This window comes from Natator depressus, chromosome 6 (assembly GCF_965152275.1).
Source record: "Natator depressus isolate rNatDep1 chromosome 6, rNatDep2.hap1, whole genome shotgun sequence".
Lineage (NCBI taxonomy): Eukaryota > Metazoa > Chordata > Testudines > Cheloniidae > Natator > Natator depressus.
In genome coordinates, this window is record NC_134239.1 from 108,992,616 (window position 1) to 109,013,506 (window position 20,891).

General features: G+C 41.2%; 1 long non-coding RNA gene across 1 annotated transcript in view; it reads left to right on the top strand.

The window, feature by feature from the left end:
* The window catches only part of LOC141989496 (uncharacterized), a 117,421-nt gene that overhangs the window by 45,612 nt on the left and 50,918 nt on the right, over positions 1-20,891 (top strand). Inside the window, exons 2-3 of the long non-coding RNA XR_012640001.1 lie at positions 15,945-16,051; positions 16,279-16,338. This is a non-coding gene — a long non-coding RNA (uncharacterized LOC141989496). The remainder of the gene's footprint in view (positions 1-15,944; positions 16,052-16,278; positions 16,339-20,891) is intronic.

Consider the following 20,891-nt stretch of genomic DNA (forward strand, 5'->3'; position numbering starts at 1 on the left):
AGCTTTGCTAAAGTCAAGATCTAGCACATCCACTGCTTTCCCCATATCCACAGAGCCAGTTATCTCATCATAGAAGGCATTTTAAGTTGGTCAGGCATGATTTGCCCTTGGTGAATCCATGTTGACTGTTCCCGATCACCTTCCTCTCCTCCAAGTGCTTCAAAATGGATTCCTTGAGGACCTGCTCCATGACTTTTCCAGGGACTGAGGTGAGGCTGACCAATCTGTGGTTCCCTGGGTTCTCCTTCTTCCCTTTTTAAAAGATGGGCACTACATTCGCCTTTTTTCAATCATCCGGGACCTCTTCTGATTGCCACGAGTTTTCAAAGATAATGGTCAATGGCTCTACAATCACACCAGATAGTTCCCTCAGCACCCTCGGATGCATTAGATCTGGACTTGTGCATGTCCAGCTTTTCTAAATAGTCCTTAACCTGTTCTTTCAGCAGGGGTGAGGGCTGCTCACCTCTTCCCCCTGCCCAGGACAGCAGTGTGGGAGCTGACCTTGGCTGTGAAGACCGAAGCAAAAAAAGCATTGAGTACTTCAGCTTTTTCCACATCATCTGCCATTAGATTGCCTCCCCCATTCATTAAGGGTCCCACACTTTCCCTGACCTTTTTCTTGTTGCTAACATACCTGTAGAAACCTTTCTTGTTACCCTTCACATCTCTTGCTAGCTGCAATTCCAGTTGTGTTTTGGCCTTCCTGATTACACCCCTGCATACTCAAGCAGTATTTTTATACTCCTCCCTACTCATCTGTCCAAGTTTTCACTTCTTGTAAGCTTCCTTTTTGTGTTTAAGCTCACCGAAGTTTTCAGTGTTAAGCCAAGCTGGTCACCTGCCATATTTGCTATACTTTCTGCACAATACTGGGCCCTAATCTGGCTGTCCTAACTTCCACCCCCCAAAAAACAGACCCCTCCCTTTTTAATCTGAAATTATTACCAAGGTTTGTCTTTGACCTAGGTCTGTCACTAGAAGGAACTTCTTGAATATAATGAACGTGCTTGAATATAATGAACGTTTCAAACTGTGGCCTTATCTCAATGCAGAAAATTATATTTAAAAAAGGGAGGGGGAAGAATCCTCCCACTTTTTCCCCTGGGAGGCATGGGAATAGGCTCCTTCATTCTCTTTGCTGGCACTTCCACCTCAGCTGCACCAACACTCCCTCCCCCGTCCCCCATCCTCCCCCCCGACCATGTCCTCTTAGGGCTAGGACCCCCAATCAGCATAGGGAAAGGAGATGGGTCAGAGATGAGATGTTCAGGGACATGGGATGCAAGATGGACAGCCACCTACAGGACCAAAAAGTGGAGGAGTGAGACAAGAAGTGGGAGGTGTGTATGGTCTCAGATTTCCTCAAACATGACCAGAGAAATAGGAAGCAGGACAGGTTGCTGTTGGAGCAGCTGTTCACCTTGATTGCCACCAGGGGGCCAGTGCCAGATCCACTAGCATCTAATATGCCACCACCAGTGCCTGAAGACTCTCCTTCTTGGTACCACAGGTTGTAGCCAGTGCAGCTACTGGAAACATCTGGGATGGGTTGGTCCCTGAGCCACTCTACAGACTTGAGTGGGCACATGTACCCAATGCACTCCATCCCTGTACAACCCACACTACCTGTACAGCCATATACAGCACGGTCAACACATTTGGTCAGGCGAAAGGAGAACAGGAGGCATGCTGCTGACATCTCATTCCACCCCAGTCAGACTGACTGTTGAGCTTGGACTTAAGTTAATTGCTCTGTTTTGCACTGTCGTTCACTGTCTTTTCACTCTTTTGTGCACACTACCAGTTTACTTCACTTCGCACTTTTCTCAGTAATTATATGTGGCCATGCCTGCAATGATTTTAATACTTATTTTTCTGTTCATACTTTCGGTTTCATTAATAAATTGGTTTTGTTGCATGGTACATTGGTGTGTGAGCACTTGGAAAAGAAGGAAGAGTCAGGAAGTTGTATCCATAGATTTGGAAAAAGTATCTTATCATGTAATGCCAATAACAAACACTAATAAATCGGGTAATATGTATACAACAGTAAACACTCTTACAGCCCTTTATTATAGCAGCACATCTCCTCATCTATATCAGCCTGGAATGCTAAGGTGAACTTTCACAAGCCATTCCTTATTTCTCGTTCCTGCCGGGACACAGCCTCAGTGAAAAGAGGCGCACTCTCTGGTTGTCTGCACTGGACCTGCAAACCAGCAGCATCCGGAGACCACTTCATGTGAAACATTTTGCCTTTAGCCCCACAGGTGTTGCATAGAACCATGCGTGCCACGAGCATATGGATGGCAGTGGCCACTCTGGCCAAGGGTGGCAGATGAAGCTTCCCCTGGGGGAGGCTAGCCCTCTTCCCCACCTCTTCCGGCTAAGGCCCCGCCCCTGCTCTCTGCTCTTGGCCCTTCCCCCACCATGGCCCTGTCAGGGGCGGGGGACTGAGAGTTCGGCTGGTGCCACAGGAGGCAGGGCTGAGAGCTGAGAGCTCAGCTCCAGCCAGGATTGAGCTCTCAGCCCCGGCTGGGAGCATGGCGGTGCTCTCTCCGCCCTGGCTGGAGCCTGGAACACCTTCCACCCGCAACCCCTCTCCCATTCTGCCCATGGCCCCGGCCCCCACCCCCATTCTGCCTCTTCACCCCTGAGGCCCTTCCCCACATCTCTTCCCCCCGTTCCAGGGGGCCAAAATCCACCACACCTTCCCCTCCCCCTCAGCAGCAGCAAGAAGTTTGTGGAGGCTTAGCCACCTCTGGCCTCCATTACATGCTGCCTATGACTCAGACATCCAAATTGTTTGTAGGCATCTTGCCTTCAGCCTACAAATGGACTCTCCAGCACCATACCACAACTGCTATGTGTAACAGCCTTCCTCTACCAAGTGCTTTGTGGTCAGTGTACTCTTCCATTTGCCATAGCAGGAGAGGGAGAGTAGGGTCCCCCAAAATAACAGTGGGTACAGACACCCCATCAATAATAATGTCATTTGGCAAGAATAGGGTCTCTGCGTCTCCAACGAGGGAAGGCTTAGATCTCCTCAGCACCCTGGGCTCATGCACGTTGCCTGTACCTCCCATGCAGGGCTGGCCTTAAGCCACCTGGGCAGCCATCCAGGAGCACCATGGTCAAGGGGAGGCGCCGTGCAGCAGTGTGGAGTCACAAGGTGCTCCCAGTGAAGCGCCGCGTGGTGGGGGTGCCCAGATTTCTCCCTGTTTCTTCCCAGTGGAGGAACATGGCTGGGGAAGGTGAGCAGTGACACACAGATACTGCTCCCCAACCCCTGACTGGTCCCCTGTGCAGGAGGAGATGCAGGGATTAGGGCACAGGAGGTGGTTACAGGGGCAAAGGGGACACAGTACAGTGGTTAGAGGTACAGGAGGGTCAGGGTTTGGGTGACGGGGACACAGTGAAGGGGTTGGGGTGCTAGAGGGAGGTGCAGGGTTTGGGGAAAAGTTGGCACAGTGCAAGAGGGGGTGGGGAGCCCACAGGTGTCGGGGCAATGGAGGGGTACCCACAGAGGCCAGGGTTGCCATACCCATGGGGCTTAGGGATGCGAGAAACCAAGTTCACCCAGGGAGCCATTTTCCCTAAGGCCGGGCCTGTTCCCATGCTGGCATTCATACACTTGCTGCCTCTATAGTCACCTAAGGCCTGGAGCAGTACCCTTTACAATGACACATTCACTTTGGGCAAACAATGCGCAAGACTGCAATTGATGGCCCCAGCATAGTTTGGGAATCTCATTCTCTGAACGCCAGCTATTATGTCAGGATCACTGGTAAAGAATGGTATTAATCGCCTCACAAACCACCACCACTGCAGCACTGGTGAGCTGTGGAGCTGCAGCAGTCTGGGGTATCCGGGCTCCAGATGGTAATTGTCTATCCTGCTGCATAAACACTTTGGCCAAAAGTCGGACTAGCAGCTACACACTGTCATACCCTGAAAGGTAACCAGGCTTCTCATAAATTCTGTGTACCTGAACTAAAATGCTAAGATGGCCCTGGCTTCCATTCCAACGCCAAAGGATTCAATTGTTTTAATGTTTTGCAGCTTGGGGCAGTATTTGTTTCTATTTCTATTAGCAGCTTCATTCAGATAGATTGATAGATGCCATCCCCCAGGGTACAATATGGACTGTTGAACCGCTGTGTGCCCCGGGTGCCTTTTACAATACTTTGCTGATGAAAAGCAGCCTCTCCAGGCTCTGCTTACACAGCCATTAGCATGTAAAGGCACACCCAGCAAAGTTACATGAATGCTCTTTCAGCCACTCATGAACTATACACAGGATGACACCTGCATATTCTTGGCCTCAGCCTTGCGCTCCAGAAATGTGCATCTTGCACTGTCCAGCACACTTCTGCACAGAGCAATAGTTCATTGTTAATAATTCATCATTTTATCAAAGAAAAAGAATATGCCCCAGCCTTTGTTATCCTGAGAGGGGATTCCCTAAACACTTCAATAAAAACACACTGGTTTACATAAAAGAATAAAACAAGTTTATTAACTATAGAAAGGTAGATTTTAAGTTGTTATAAGTGTTAAGGCATAAAAGACAGAATTGGTTACCAAAGAAATAAAAGACAAAACCACAATCTAATTCCTAAACTTTACCAAGCTAAATAAGATTACAAAGTGTGTCTCACCCAAAAATTTTCAGCTGTCCATGCTAACTGGAAAGACCTCCCCCCACCCCCTACACACAGTTCAATAATGGTTCTTTGTCTTCCAAGTGATCTTGCAGCCATCAGTAGAAATGGGGAGGAGATGTAATGGGGAAGCCATTGTCTCTTATTTTATAACCTCCACTTCTCCTTGAGGAATACCCTCCCACTGGGGTGCAGACAATCCGTCTGTGGCACACATGCGGCTCAAAGCATCTTTCAAGTGAATTATAAATTTCTTGTTCACACCTTCTATGTAAGTGAGGTTTCAGACACCTTTGGGGATGACATGCAAATCTTTTGTTTATAGTCCCCGCGATTGCGAATGGTTGCTTCAGCAGCTAATAGTTTTCGAACACCTGTGATCAGTGCTTTGTTGACATTGAGGTTTTATGTTTCAGTAACAAATATAAAACAAAATATCATAACTACATATACAATGTTGCTACACACATTTTAATGGGACAATGATGTTCAGCAGATTATGATGTTTCAAATGATACCTCACAAGGCATATTTTGTACAAAATATATAATTAACATATACAAGTGGTGAATGTGGGGTACAGGGTGTCACAATATATATTCAAAGAACATGTAAAATGCCAGGACTACAATATGTCTGCTGTGATTTTCCCAATGTTCTCCTTGTCAATGCCACTGCTTAAGTTCATAAAAAAGATACACCTCTCACCCACCTTTCTTGGACTTGACTGTGAAGTTACCACAAACCCTGTGGAGGATCTAGTTGGGTTGCTCAAGGAGCAGACCAAAGACTAACCCATGACTCAGTGAACACTCAGCCCTTGGCTCTCCCATTGCTGCAGGGGAAAGTAATTTGCACCATACCATTGCCCAGTGTAGATTATTTTCCTCTCTGAACTGACTCAGCTAAAGCTGCACCTGCCCCTGGCACATCCATACACCTGCACAGAAGCAGGAATAGCCCCACGGGGGCAGCTCTCCTGCTCAAGCTGAAACTCATGATGCACTAGTCCACACAGGAAAAATAAAGGAGTACCTGATGCCCTCTTACTCCTTTGCACAGTCACACAGGGCAAGCCACAATCTTGCCCTTCATTGATAAATATGGGCCTGATCCTGTGACCATTATTTGGTCAAATCTCCCACTAAGGTCAGGATCAGCCCCCAATCCTGCAAAAATGTACACATTTGCTTAACTTTGTGAGCTGAGAGCAGGTCCAGTGAAGTTAATGTGACTTCTCACAGGGCATAACGTTAAGCACATGAATGTTATGCGTGTTTCCGGGATGAGGGCTTTTTCCTGTAACCTAGCTGAATATATATAAATAAAAGTAAATATCCTCTTGCCAAATGTGTTGTGGAACCTTCATTTCCTTATGTTGTATCTAGATTTGTAACAGATGACAAACAGCTTCCACATCACTTTGATCATTACAAAAATAAATGCATTGGTCCAAAACCCATTATAGGGTAATAAAAGAGTATTTTAAATGTACTCCCTTCAAAATCTTATCATGCAGGAAAGTGGAAAGGATCATTCACTGCATGATCTTATTTTGCTATAAAATGTAATATTCATGGAGAGAAACTGCTTAAGAGAGCAAGACCATACATAAATTGACTAATTTAGCAGCAGGTTTTTCGTAGCAGGGATGCAATAAGGAACTCTTAATCTCCTGATCTAATAAGAAAGAAAATATTCTGTTTTCCTGGAAGAGGAACAATATAATTTAAGTGAAGAGAACACAAGTTAACTGTTTAAGAAAAAAAATGGAAGAAAAGGGATTTACAAAACTGTGTAATTGTTGTTATAGATTAAATATTTCTATTTTAAAATATTTAGCTAATATACTCACAATTGTATGAAAAGCTCATGTAACTAATGCATTTTAATTTCTCTAGGTGTTCTAGTCCAAATATTTCTGAGAAGACATAGCTGTGTCCAAAATGCTGACTGGTTGCAGTCATATTTTCAGTGTGACATCAATGCTGATAGGTTGCTGCCATACTATAGTTCTGACTACCTAAAGTTTGAATTTTGGGTACAAACTAGGGTAACTCACTGGTCAGTGTCTGTTTTATGTCCTCTGCCCATCCCTGTCTTTAGAAGATAGGAGGGTGTTAAATCCAACATCTAGAAAACCTGCCTCCTTAGCTCAAGCTTGTTACGGTTTGATTCAATTTAATAAAAAAGATGTCAAATAGCTAGGCTTAATCAACTTTCTTAATCAAAAATTATTAGTAAAAGATTAAGAGAGCCTAATATGGTATGTTTCCAATCCATCTGGAAAGCAGCAGTGCTGTGGTCAGACTGCCTCAAAATTTGAGCTTTACTTTAGTTCTGTATATACTAGGGTTATTTACAACAGATGCGGGTTTCACCCTTTCTTTCAATTACTTTAAACCTAATATATTATTCTTCTTTATCTTCTTTTTACATGTTTTCGGAAACTTTTTGCTAGGCTTGGACAGACTATGCAGTAAACAGGACAGAGACTGTAACTAGTTTATTACCTTGTTTTGACCATAGCATTCCAAAATTCAGCAAAACTTTATAAACATCCTTCACCAGGTATAGCTTGGTACAGAGGGCATGTTAGCTAAGCATTAACAAAATTGTTTGTCTTGTCTTTTCCTCAGTACCTCACTCTGAAATTACACTAATTTACATTTTCCCTTCGTTAAACAGCTTAACATAAGCAAAAAACATTGTGGGAAAAGCTGAATATGAATAAAATTCATAGTTATATAAAAACACACATGATATTATATATAATAGTTCAATTATATTGATTAACACTATAAACCTTACAGACTTTCTCTTATCTAGCTCCATACATATTTTGTAAGACACAGAGGGTCTGCAGTATAGCTGAGTATAGCAGACTACCAAGAGGCTGGCAGCTTGAGTGAATTTCTCAAGCCTTGTATTTTCTTGCTATGTACTGCAACGATCATGCAAAGGCTACTGCGCCCAACCATAATACAGTTTTAGAGTTATATAATTCAGCATTCTAAATATAATGTACTATACTTATTCACTATTGGCTACTCTCTTATTTTGGTTACATAACATCTCCTTGTTTAATCACATGTATAGCTACAGCAACAAACAGTCCATGATTTGATTAATACATTTTGCTTGTGAGTTGAATACATCTATTTTCTATTAGTTAGCAATAAGCAAGTTACCTTCCTGTTAAATAATTCTGTTATGAGAGCTGTTTTCCCAAAATATTTTGTTTACAAGAGGCAGTTACACAAACCTTGACAAAGTCCATTCCTCATCTGATACCCATCTGCAGCCCTTAGCAAGGCATGTAAATAAAAATTTGCAAGCTGGGTTTTTCCATTTTGCCATAGTGCCTTGGCTTAGTTCAGTCAACAAGCTGTAGAAAGTCATGGGTTTTTTTGTTTGTTTTTTGGGGGGTTTTTTGCTAAGGAGGTTCACCAAAACAAGCCATGGTGTCAGCTAAGAAAGTGTCTTCCTGAAATATAATAATTACTGAGCAACCACTGAGTACCCTCAGATGGACAGATGTCACCACACAGGAGAGTGCCCTAGCACCAGGTGACAGCTATCACTACAGGCTCACTGGTATTTTGCGGGGCCTGCATCTACTTTTTTTTTAAGACAGTCCCCTGGTTTATAACTTTGTAATGGCAACCTGCACTATAAATATAGCCTAGGACCATGCCAAGTTGTTTGAATTAATGGATTTTGCTCTGCTCTATGAAATAAGGCCACCTGCCACTTTTAAAGATTGGGTGAAAAAAACAATTTCATAATCTGTGCTCATGACAGTAGACAGTGAGAGAGACAATAAGTGAGACCTGAAGAAGAGCTCTGTGTAGTTCAAAAGCTTGTATCTACCACCAAGAGAATAAAAGAATAAAATGGTCCAATGAAAGCTATTACTTCACCTGCCTTCTCTCTCTCCTATCCTGGGACCAAGAGGTAATTGCAGGTGCCTACAACAACACCTCAAACAACTATGGGAGATATCAAATTTTGCAGTTTAAAATGGAAACTTCACAACATGAAGAAGAAGGAAGCCAGACTAAACAGTGACATCAACTTCCTGAGCAAATGCAAGAACAAGACCTAAAGTAGAGCTCTGTGTAGCTCTGTGTAGCTTGAACAAGACCTAAAGTAGAGCTTCTATGTTCCATCAACAGAAGTTGCTCCAATAAAAGATATCTCATCTACCTGGTCTCTCACATACCATGGTTAAAACAATACTGTAGAGAATGAGCAAGATTATAACATCATTAGCCTGTAAATGAATTTGGCTGATGACTTATCTGCCAATTACCATTTTATGATGAAACATTTAATTTTAAATCCTGTTCCTTACCCTTCTGTGAGTGTGTTGGTCCCCAGATGTTTCAGACTAGTGAGGTTCCACAGCATAAAGGTGCGAACTGGGACGAGCAAGCTTTGGAAATCCTCTGGAGAAACTGCACCTCCTATGCATCCAAAGCATAGCTCTGTGAAGGCTCCATCTGTGGGAGAGAGAAAGAGTCTTTTGGGGACAGGCCAAAGGCTGTGGCAAGGGCATAGTCAGTGGATCCATGACCACAAGGATAACCACTCTTCCATAAAGGTGAGGAGCTCAGTTGGGTAAGGAGCTTAACAGAGCTCCAAGTCTGTTGTAGAGCCTCCGGTTCTGTTGATGCTCTATAGCTTGTGAAGGATGGTCCCATCTGCCAGTTCCCCACTGGCTCCATAGCACAAGCTCTATTTATTTAGGCTTTGCACTGGAACAAAGGATTTGGTCAAAAGCTGGAGTTGATGGTGAGGAGCTGTGATAAGAAACTAACTTGTGCTCCAGCTCTTGTTTCTAAGAAAGAATTTTAAATGAATCATTTTAATGTGTTTTTCAGGCTTAATAACTAATGTATTATACTGTATTTGAATTTTATTAATGTTATTTAAATAATCACTGGAAGAGAATGCTTACAGCTTGCTATAAATATTGTTTTAAGAAATGCCTCTTTCTTAAACAAAAAGACATAAATCGTTGGGACACCTTCTGAGTCAATTCAGTAAGTAACAATGCTTCCCCCACAGCCTAGATGTTCGTTATTTGTAGAATGCAGCTTTTCCTTTCTTTGAGGTCCCCATTTCCACATCCTAAATCATAATCATCAAACACACATCAACAGCTTATTCTTTATATATACCCTTCATTCCTTCAATACTGAGAAAAAGAACATTGCTTCAAAGCTGAGCCAGAAAACAGAACTGCACATGTTCCAAATGTGAAGTGAGGGAAATAGATTCTTATTCAGGAACTTGTCCAAGATGAATTGAACGTGGTACAGCTGCAACATAATAAAAAGAAATGTTGGAATCCATGGCCAGCCTTTCCTCTGTATCACAGCCTATGCCAGAGTTCTTAACTCTTCACATGCTTCTTGCGAGAGTCGGTAAACTTCCCATCCAGCCCGTGCACCTCAGAAACCAACAGGAGGTTAATAGCTCCAAAAACGCTGGACTAGATCCTCAGCTCCATGGATCTGCTATCGCTCCATTGAATTCAAGCGTAGATCAATGAAGTCAGTGGAGCAACACCAATTTATATCAACATAAGATACGTTCCTCTGTTTTTGGAGGATCTTCCACAGCATTAAAGTCAGACTCTCCCAGAAACGAACTTCAAGGATAGCAACAGGCAGCAGTTTTGTGTGAGTTTCAGAATAATACAAAGTGACTGATTGACATCCCTGGGTATGGCCCATGTTACAACACAGGTAAAACATGAGGCTAAGCTTCCTCACCTTGAGGCCCCATGGGTTTTATTCCCCACTTGGTACAAATTACCCTGAATCTGTTTACTGTGTATGGAATGCTGCAAAGCCCACCTGGTTTCCTAGGCATTTGGGAAGGGTAAGAATAGAAAAAGAGAGAGAAAGGGATTTGAGGTGGAATGGGGTGTTGGCTTCCTTGTTCTGTGCCTTTGGTTATACCAATTTAGTTAAGGCATCAGATGCTTTGGTTGGATTTTCTGTGAAGTGCAGTATTATGGGAAAGCTAAGTCAAATACAGCTCTGACTTTGTTCCCAAAGGTGATGAGGTGTGTGGTGCATCATTCTGATGCTCTCTCAGGGTGAGTTCCCCAGCTCTGTCCACCACACTCATGAGTCTCAGGGACAGACTAGAATGGAAAAAAAAATGCCTACAGTTATGCAAAGGGTTATAAGGAGAGTGAAACTCTAGAATTAATTTCTTCTGTGGATAGGCCATTTCCTTAATTACATCTTGAAAATATTTGTTAATCTCTATAAATTTTTATCTACACTTTTGGTATCTTGTTTTCAGTTATAATTAAGGGTACAATTTAGTCACGGAGGTCAGTGACACGTGACTTCCAGTAACCTCCGTGACTTCAGCCTGCAGTGGTTGGGAGCTGCAAGGTCCCTCACCACCCACGAGGGCAAAGAGCTGTGGGGTACCCCCACTGCTTCTGGCAGCCCCCAGAGCTACCCCCAAGCTCCCGGCCGATGCAGGTGGCAGGGGAACCCCTGGAGCTCCTGGCCACTGTGGGTGGCGGGGGAACCCCTGAGCTTGGGGGCCCCTCAAGATGCCAGCAGCGGGGAACCCCCCAGCTCCTGGCCCCCACAGGCAGCTGGGAGACCTCCCCAGAGTTGCAGGCGGCAGGGGTACCGTGCAGTCCCCAGCTGCTGCAGGCGGCTCCTAGTCCCTGCACAGCTGCCCTGCTTCAGGTGGTGCGGGGACCAGTAGATCCCCATTTTGTCACAGATATTTTTAGTAAAAGTCACAAATGGGTCACAGCCTCCGTGAATTTTTCTTTTTTGCCCATGACCTGTCTGTAACTTTTACTGAAAATATCCATGACAAAATCTTAGCCTTAATTATGACATTTTTGTGGCAATTCTTTAAATTTATGACACTAAAATGAAAGAGTTGTGCTGTAAGAATTTCTTCTAATATTAGGCAGTGTTGGGCCAAAAATAACTGACATACCCATGAAAAAAGTCTGCTCTGAGGAATGACTACAGTGATTTACAGCTAAGCATCCAGATGCCCCAAACAGGGTTGGGGTCTCATTGCGTTAGGTTCTGCACAAACAAAGTAAGAGACAAGTCATTACTCAGAAGAGCTTGCAGTCTAATTTGTACATGACCATGGGCTGGCTAAAAGGGGGCCTATTTCAATGAATGTTGCAAAAGAGCTGTATATAGATTGGGAGATATGGAAACATTTTGAGCCTAGGTTTCAGAAGTAGGTAATGTACCTCACTGAAAAGGCACCTCAAAGGGTTATGGAATAGAAATCATGGGGCATAGGACTGGAAGAGGCCTCCTGGGTCACTGAGTCTAATCCGCTGATACTCCATGCAATCCCATCACATAATCCTGTTCTTAAATTTATCAAGCTTCATTTTAAAACCAGTTAAGTTGTTTGGCTCAACTACTTCTATTAGAAGGCTGTTCTACAACCTCACTCATCTAGTGGTTAGAAACCTTCTTCTAATTTCCAGCCCAAATTTATTCATGGTCACTTCATATCCATTTTTCTTGTATCAACATTGTGCTTTAATTTAAATAGTTCTTCTCTCTCCCTGGTGTTTACCCCCTGGATGTATTTATAGAGAACAAGCAGAACCCCTCTCAGCCTTCAATTTGCTAGGCTAGAAGCCAAGCTCTCTCTGTCAATCTTCTTTTGTAAGATAAACTCTCCATTCCCTTGATCCTCCTAGCAGCTTTTCTCTGCATCTGTTCCAGTTTGAATTCATCTTTCTTGAACCTAGCTGACTAGAATTGTACACAGTATTCTAGATGAGGTCTTACCAGAGCCCTGTACAATGGCATTCATAGTTCCTTCTCTCTACTGGAAATATCTTACCTGATATATCCTAGGATTGCATTTGCTTTTTTTACAGCCACATCATATTGGTGGCTCATAGTCATTCTGTGATCAACTAGTATACCCAGATCTTTTTCCTCCTCTTCCTCTTATTTCCAACTAGTGAGCTCCAAGTTTATAGCACAAATTCTTGTTATTAATCCGTAGGTGCATGACTATTAAATTTCATCCCACTTCTACTACTCCAGTCCTCCAGTTTTTCTTATATAACATTCCAGTTCTCTGGTGTATTGACAATGCCTTCCAACTTTGCGTCATCAGCAAATATCATTAGCACATTCCTACTTTTTGTGCCAAAGTCATTAATGAAAATATTAAATAAATCCCAAGAGAGATCCTTGAGGAACTAGTAACCTCCCTCCAGACTGATAGTTCTCTGTTCAGCACAACCCACTGTTGTCTCCCCTTTAGCCAGGTCCTTTTCCCCTTTACAGTTCTTGTACTAATTCCCATCTGCTCCATCTTAACTAATAATTTTTCATGTAGTACCAATTCAAATGCTTTACTGATGTTCAGATGGATTTCATCTACTGAATTTTCATTATCTAAGAAATCAGTTATCAGACAAAGATATGTTTGTCTGGCATGATCTACCTTTGGTAAACTCATGTTGCATTTTCCATTTACCTCAGTCATATTATTCTTTACTTCAGAATTTGTTCTAAAGCCCTGCATATTCTTGAGGCCACACTAACATGGCTGTGGTTGTGCAGTTCACGTCCCCCTTCCCCTTCCTTAAATATAGGTGTGCTGTTAGCTAGTCTTCAGTCAGACTCTCTCAGCCCACCCCTGCCAAATTTGATAGGTTTATTTAAAATCCTTCCTACTTGCCTTGCATTTTCAAGAGCCAATTCTTTCAGTCTTCTGGGATGGAGATTATCCTGCTCCCCTGACTGGAGCTCATTCAGTTCTCGGAATTTTGTTTCTCCCTCAGATATGGTAATTTCCATTTCTATACACTCATTCCCATAAGCAATGCGGCCTTTGCCCCCATGTTCTGCATCATCATCCTTATTGAAACAGGCAAAGTATTCATTTAGTTTCGGGGACCATATCTAGATTAGCCATATAAACAAAAAGAGAACAAGAAGCGAAGAAGTGGGACCACCATGCAGCCAGGATAGGCTAGAGATTAAGGATAAAAAACCTTTACCTATTGTTTTAATTTCCCTTGCAAGATATAACTCAGCCTGACTTTTGGCAGTTCTCACTTTATTCCTTCACTCTTTGACCTCCAAGAGGAAGCTTTCCATGATGATCAATCCCTGCATCCATTCCTTTTATGCTCTCTGCTTTCTCCTAATAGCCTTTCTGAGGTGGTTATTCATCCATTTAGATCTAGAACCTTTCTCTACAATTTTCTCCCTTTGCTTGGGATGCAAATTCCAGATAGTTTTTGAAGTTTAAAGAAATCCCAAGCTTCTTCCACATTTAAGTCCCAGAGTTCTTCAGTTCAGTTGGTCAAAACATACGCAAGCTTTGATCTTGACAGCTGCTAAGGAATAGGTGACTGGAGTTGAGGAGTACCACATTCTCCTCAGGTTTGGATAAATTTCCTTTGAGATCAGTAACCCTGCCTCATCCTCCAAAGTTGGGTTTTGGTAGAGAAACCAAGCTGCCATTGAAGAGGAAGTGTGCAGATAAATACCGTCACAAGGCTGCATACACACTTCTCTGCTTCCAAGCTTCCCAATCATGCAGGCATTCTCATTGTCTTGGGCTTTCTACTGGTTAGAGTGTGGGCTTCCAGTATGTCCTATCGGAGGAGACTGGACTCACCACCAAATGAGATGAGAGTGTGAGTCGACTCTGTGAATGGAGACACAGAGAGTTCCCTAAACAATAAAACAGGAAAACCCATATACATTAGGATAATAACATGCAGCTGAACACCAGGAAAGGCTATAGCCGTCTATTTGACCTTTGGGTCATAAATATTATAACAGTTGTCCTGCATCTGCCTATTGCAATAAGCATATCAGTCATCAGCTTTATTATTATTTGTATTACTGTAGCACTCTAGGATTCCCAATTAAGGATCATGTCTCCATTATGCTGGGCAAGGTACCAATAAGTAACTAAGAGAACAGCCCCTTCTCCAGAGAGTTTCTGACCTAGGGCCCAGATCCTACAATAAGATGTGTACAGGTGGACTGTTATGCTTGCATGAAGTCAGTGGGGCTTCATGTGAATGCAAGGATCAAGGCCTAGCTGAAAGAGTTTACCATGTAGGAACCTGATTCATGAAATCCCTTAATTTACATGCTTACAATCCCTGCTCAGGACAGCACTTAACTTTAAACACATTCTTGTGTGCTGTCTTGGATAGGGAAGCTTTCCTGAATGTGGTCAGATGATTTGTTTCTTTAGCATATAGATACAAAAAAAACCCAAACCCACCTTTCCAGTCAAACACATTACTCAATGCTATGCCAAAGCCTGACTTATTAGTATGTTACACTTGAAGCTGACTGGAGTAAACTGACATCAACTTTGCAGCAATATTGTACAAAGTCTTCATTACAACGTTCAGCAACTTCTATAAAACATGAAACTTCATTTATTTCAAATGTTTTCCATAAGAATTCTTTTAACAGACTAAATATCTCTCCTGAATAGCCACTTGATTTTTTTATTTGACCCTCTTTACCCATATAAACAATCTGTCCTCAAAACTTCCTTTGTTTTGATTTTCTAAACTGTATTTTAAAATCAAATGTAAAATAAAAACTTGTGTGTGCATGATAACAAATCAATAACATCTTCCATTAAGCAAAAAAAAAAATATTGTGCAAATTTCATATGCCCCAGAATTAACTCCTTTTTTATGGTACCCTTTAGTTAAGAGAAATGGTCAACCCATCCAAAAGATAAAGTGTTGTGGGGATTACAGGAACATGTTAAGGCCGAGAGCAGCAACAGAGGATTAATGTCTGTAAAGGTGCAAATGATCTTTTTATCCAAGATAATTACCTCTTAAAACTTTTGATTGTGACTATTCTATAGCTCTGCTTGCCAAAAGTTTGAACTCCTGGCAAACAAATATCCTCCAAGAACACAGGCTCTGTGTGTATGTGTGTGTGTGTGTGCGCGTGTGCGCGCGCATTTTAATTAAAAAGTATACATCTTAGTCAATTTAAAATTATGTAAACAAATGTTATCAAATTTCTCAGTCCCTTGTCCTTATTGTAGCCTATCCATGTGCCAATCCTGAAGCTAGAATCTTCAACCGGTTTCTTGTTGGTTTTTTTAATTGTTTATTCCCTCTCATGTTCAAAAACTTTTGACTGCGACTTTTATGCAGAGATGCTGCTCATAAAGATCTGAACTCTTGGCAAACAGAGTTCTTCCAAAAATGCATACTCACTGCCATTTGTCCATTAGGCTCGCAAGGAGGACTGAGCAAATATCGTGCCACTAAATCGATGGGCCAATAGAATCTTTCAGACTGTTCCAACTGCAAGAGCTAATTGAGCTGTTGAAAGCATAAGGTAACACTAGACTTGAAATAACTACATTATATGACCTCATGCTGAATGTGGGTGTTTTATTTATTTAGTTTTTGGGGGAGGGTTGGAATGTGTTTAAGCCAAGGCTTGATTATCAGGGACAAAGGTGGGGGAAAGGATGGGGATAGCATGGATAGAACCCCAAAGGAGTATGTTTAAATAGAGATGAGTCAAGATCAAATATTTTACATGCCTTTAATTTTCTCTAGGGAATCAAGAAGGCTGGAAGTGGAAGTGGGGGAGAAAGGAAAGATCACACCCTCAAAAAAGTAAATTTCAGTCTTATTTCTCCTGAGTAGTATGGCGACAGAGGGTGAACTCTCCATTGACTTTATTCAGGCTCTCCCTTGACTTATAAAATTGGCAACTTCTTCTATTTTTAAAAATCAGACTGCTTTTCAGGCAGGTTTTCTCAACGTTTTCTTGTTTTATGTGTTTTGGAGAAATATCCTGGCTAGAGATGTCCAGAAGAAAGTGTTTGCAGTCTTTGGAGGTTAATAATTCCTGGAAAAAACTTCTGGCAAACTCCACCTCATTGAAATTTCACAGAAAATGTTTGTTTGAATTTGACTAGTTTAAATGAGTTTCTTGTGTTGGTGTCTTTACCTAGTGGAAGTATGAATTGTGTGTTGGTTTTTACACATAAAGTCAAGCAACATTGCCAACACATACAGCACTTTTCTCTCTGAAATATTTTATTTATTTACTCTGGAGTTTGAAGACAGCTTAGAGACATGTCTCTTGCCAGTGTATTTTGCAGTGGTATTTGTAGAGTTGTCCTCTCATTTTAGACTGGATTTGTATTTATTTCCTAGGCTCGTGCAGAGGTGTAATTTTCAGTAATACCGCTCTTAAACATATTTAATATTGCTGCCATTCTTCTGCATGGTAACCAACCTGGCTAGCAATCTTCAATGGAAGAGGTCTTACAAGACTGCAATGTATGGCAAGCCCAACACCTACAAATTTAAACAGGAATTTACTGTTATAAAAAAATCTTTGGTTAAAAATATAGAGCAACAACCTACTGCTTCACCTGTGGCAAGCTGGCTTCCAGCAGTGACACATTCATTTTCTGCCATGTGCAGTTTCTGAAAAGGCAATTAACAGTAAGTGAGAGTACCCAACATGATACATGTGTACGATTTGTAGAAAGGGTCCGAAGAATATCCAGATCCACATTCGAACCTGATCATTATTTACTTTGCTTGTTAACTCTTTGGGGTTGGGACCGTGTTTTTATTCTGTTTGTGTACAGCATCTAGCACAGTGAGGTTCTGGTCAATGACTGGGGCTCCTAGGTGCAGCTGCAATACAAATGAATAAGGAATAATAACAGATTCAGGATTTGGTCTGACCTATTACTGAAGTAAGGTCCCACCATCAAGTTCAGCCCAGATTTCGACTTCTTCTATATCCTGGGGCATCAGCTCTGGATTACTGATGCAGATACATCTCTAGTGTGAATATATTTCATATGCAATATAGAATCACAGAAATGTAGGACTGAAAGCAACCTCGATAGGTCATCTGGTCCAGTCCCCATCACTGAGACAGGACTAAGTATTATCTCATCCATCCCTGACAAGTGTTTGCCTAACTGGTTCTTAAAAACCTCCAATGACGGAGATTCCACAATCTCCCTAGGTAATTTGTTCCATTGCTTAACTACTTTACAGTTAGGAAGTTTTTCCTAATGTCTAAGCAAAATCTCCCTTGGTGCAATACAAGCCCATTATTTCTTGTCCTGTCCTCAGTGGATAAAGAGAACAATTTATCACCCTGCTCTATAACAACTGTTATCATCTCCCCCCTCAGTCTTCTCTACTCCAGACTAAACAAACGCAGTTTTTTCACTCTTTCCTCATAGGTCATGTTTTCTCGATCTTTAATCATCTGTGTTGCTCTCCCCTAGACTTTCTCCAATTTGTCCACATCTTCCCCAAAGTGTGCTGCCCAGAACTGTATACACTACTCCATCTGACGCCTTATCAGTGATGAGTAGAGTGGAAGAATTACTTCTTGAGTCTTGCTTACAACACAAAATATACGTATAGAACTTCTCATAAGTTACAGTTTGACTGACTGGTAAGTTTTAGTTTTTGAAAGACAATGAACCTACAGTGGCAGGGTTTCACCGAAAAAAATTTAATTACATCAGCAATGCTTTCTTTTCCCCAAATGTATTATAAAAAGTATGCTAACTGCCATATACCACTCATAAAAAAAAGTGGGTTCAAAACAAAAAAAGAAAACCCAAACATACTGTCTTGACACATCCACTTCACACTGTATCAGTTAGTTGTTTGGAAAACAAAACATCACTCTATAATTTACTCGCACTCAGCACTTTAAGAAATGGTTGTAATTAGGGTTGTAATTAGGTTGTAATGGTTGTAATCAATTAATCACAGCTAACTCATGCGATTAACTCAAAAAAATTAATTGTGATTAAAAAAAATTAATCGCACTGTTAAACAATAGAATACCAACTGAAAATTATTAAATATTTTTGGATGTTTTCTACATTTTCAAATATATTGATTTCAATTACAATACAGAATTCAAAGTGTACAGTGCTCACTTTATATTTATTTTTTATTACAAATATTTGCACTGTAAAAAACAAAAGAAATAGTATTTTTCAATTCACCTAATACAAGTACTGTAGTGCAATCTCATTATCATGAAAGTTGAACTTACAAATATACAATTATGTACAAAAAATAACTGCATTCAAAAATAAAACAATGTAAAACTTTAGAGCTACAAATCCACTCAATCCTACTTCAGCCAACCGCTCAGACAAATAAGTTTGGTTAAAATTTGCAGGAGATAATGCTGCCCGCTTCTTGTTTACGATGTCACCTGAAAGTGAGAACAGGCGTTCACCTGGAACTTTTGTAGCCGGCGTTGCAAGGTATTTACGTGACAGATATGCTAAGTATTTGTATGCCCCTTCATTTTTCGGCCACCATTCCAGAGGACATGGTTCCATGCTGATGATGCTTGTTAAAAAAATAATGTGTTAATTAAATTTGTGACTGAACTCCTTGGGAGAGAATTATATGTCTCCTGTTCTGTTTTACCTGCATTCTACCATATATTTCATGTTATAGAAGTCTCGGATGATGACCTAGCACAAGTTCGTTTTAAGAACACTTTCACAGCAGATTTGACAAAATGCAAAGAAGGTACCAATGTGAGATTTCTACAGCACTCGACCCAAGGTTTAAGAATCTGAAGTGCCATCCAAAATCTGAGAGGGATGAGGTGTGGAGCATGCTTTCAGAAGACTTAAAAGAGCAACACTCAGATACGGAAACTACAGAACCCAAACCACCAAAAAAGAAAATCAACTTCTGCTGGTGGCATCTGACTCAGATGATGAAAATGAACATGCATCAGTCTGCTCTGCTTTGGATCGTTATCAAGCAGAACCCATCATCAGCATGGACGCATGTCCTCTGGAATGGTGGTTGAAGCATGAAGGGACATAGAATCACAGAATCACAGAATCATAGAACTGGAAGGGACCTCGAGAGGTCATCTAGTCCAGTCCCCTGCACTCAAGGCAGGACTATGTATTATCTAGACCATCCCTGACAAGTATTTGTCCAACCTGCTCTTAAAAATCCCCAGTGATGGAGATTCCACAACCTCTCTAGGCAATTTATTCCAGGGCTTAACCACTCTAACATATGAATCTTTAGTGCATCTGGCACGTAAATATCTTGTGGCGCCACCTACAACAGTGACATGCGAAAGCCTATTCTCACTTTCAGGTGACATTGTAAACAAGAAGTGGGCAGCATTATCTCCTGCAAATTGCAACCAAACTTGTTTGTCTGAGTGATTGGCTGAAGTAGGACTGAGTGGACTTGCAGGCTCTAACATTTTACATTGTTTTATTTTTGAATGCAATTTTTTTTGTACATATTCTACATTTGTAAGTTCAACTTTAATGATAGAGATTGCACTACGGTACTTGTGTTAGGTGAATTGAAAAATACTGTTTCTTTTGTGTTTTTACACTGCAAATACTTGTAATCAAAAATAAATATAAAGTGAGCACTGTATACTTTGTATTCTGTGTTGTAATTAAATCAATATATTTTAAAATGTAGAAAACATCCAAAAATATTTAATTAAATGGTATTCTATTATTAACAGTGCAATTAATCACGATTAATTTTTTTAATCGATTGACAGCCCTAGTTGTAATCAGTTTCAAGTAAGATTCAGTGTAACTGAGCCAATTTAACCAGCTGAGGATCTGACCCTACATTACTCAATCAGGAAAATTTTTTGAAAGCAAGTGTGATCTCATAAGACAGTAGCTCAGTACCAGAAGAATGAATCGTACCAACAACAAAAATAAAAAGGAAAAAAAAATCCAACTTTACAAGGAGAAAATGAGACATTCCTAAAGCATTTCAGGATAACCACATACCAAGTGAAAAAGAAGCCATTTCAGAAAGTATTGCCCAACACAAAGGATAATACTGCTCAGCAGAACACTAGTTCCACCCCCTTGTATTAAAAACAACCCACCAATCAATCAACACAACTTAAACTACACTAAGTATTTTCCCATCATTTATCAAGTTTTTCAAAACGTCAAGACATAGTGCAAGCCAAATAGAAAATCAAATATGTTGTGTGAATGTTATATATACACACAAACACACATCTGACAGCATTTCACAGTAACATGCTAACGTTTTCCCTTTTGAGAAGAATAAAGCTCACAAGTTTGAACACCAGCCCTCTGACTATTTCTATCCTATTTAATCTATTAATCACAATACTGTCTTATTTT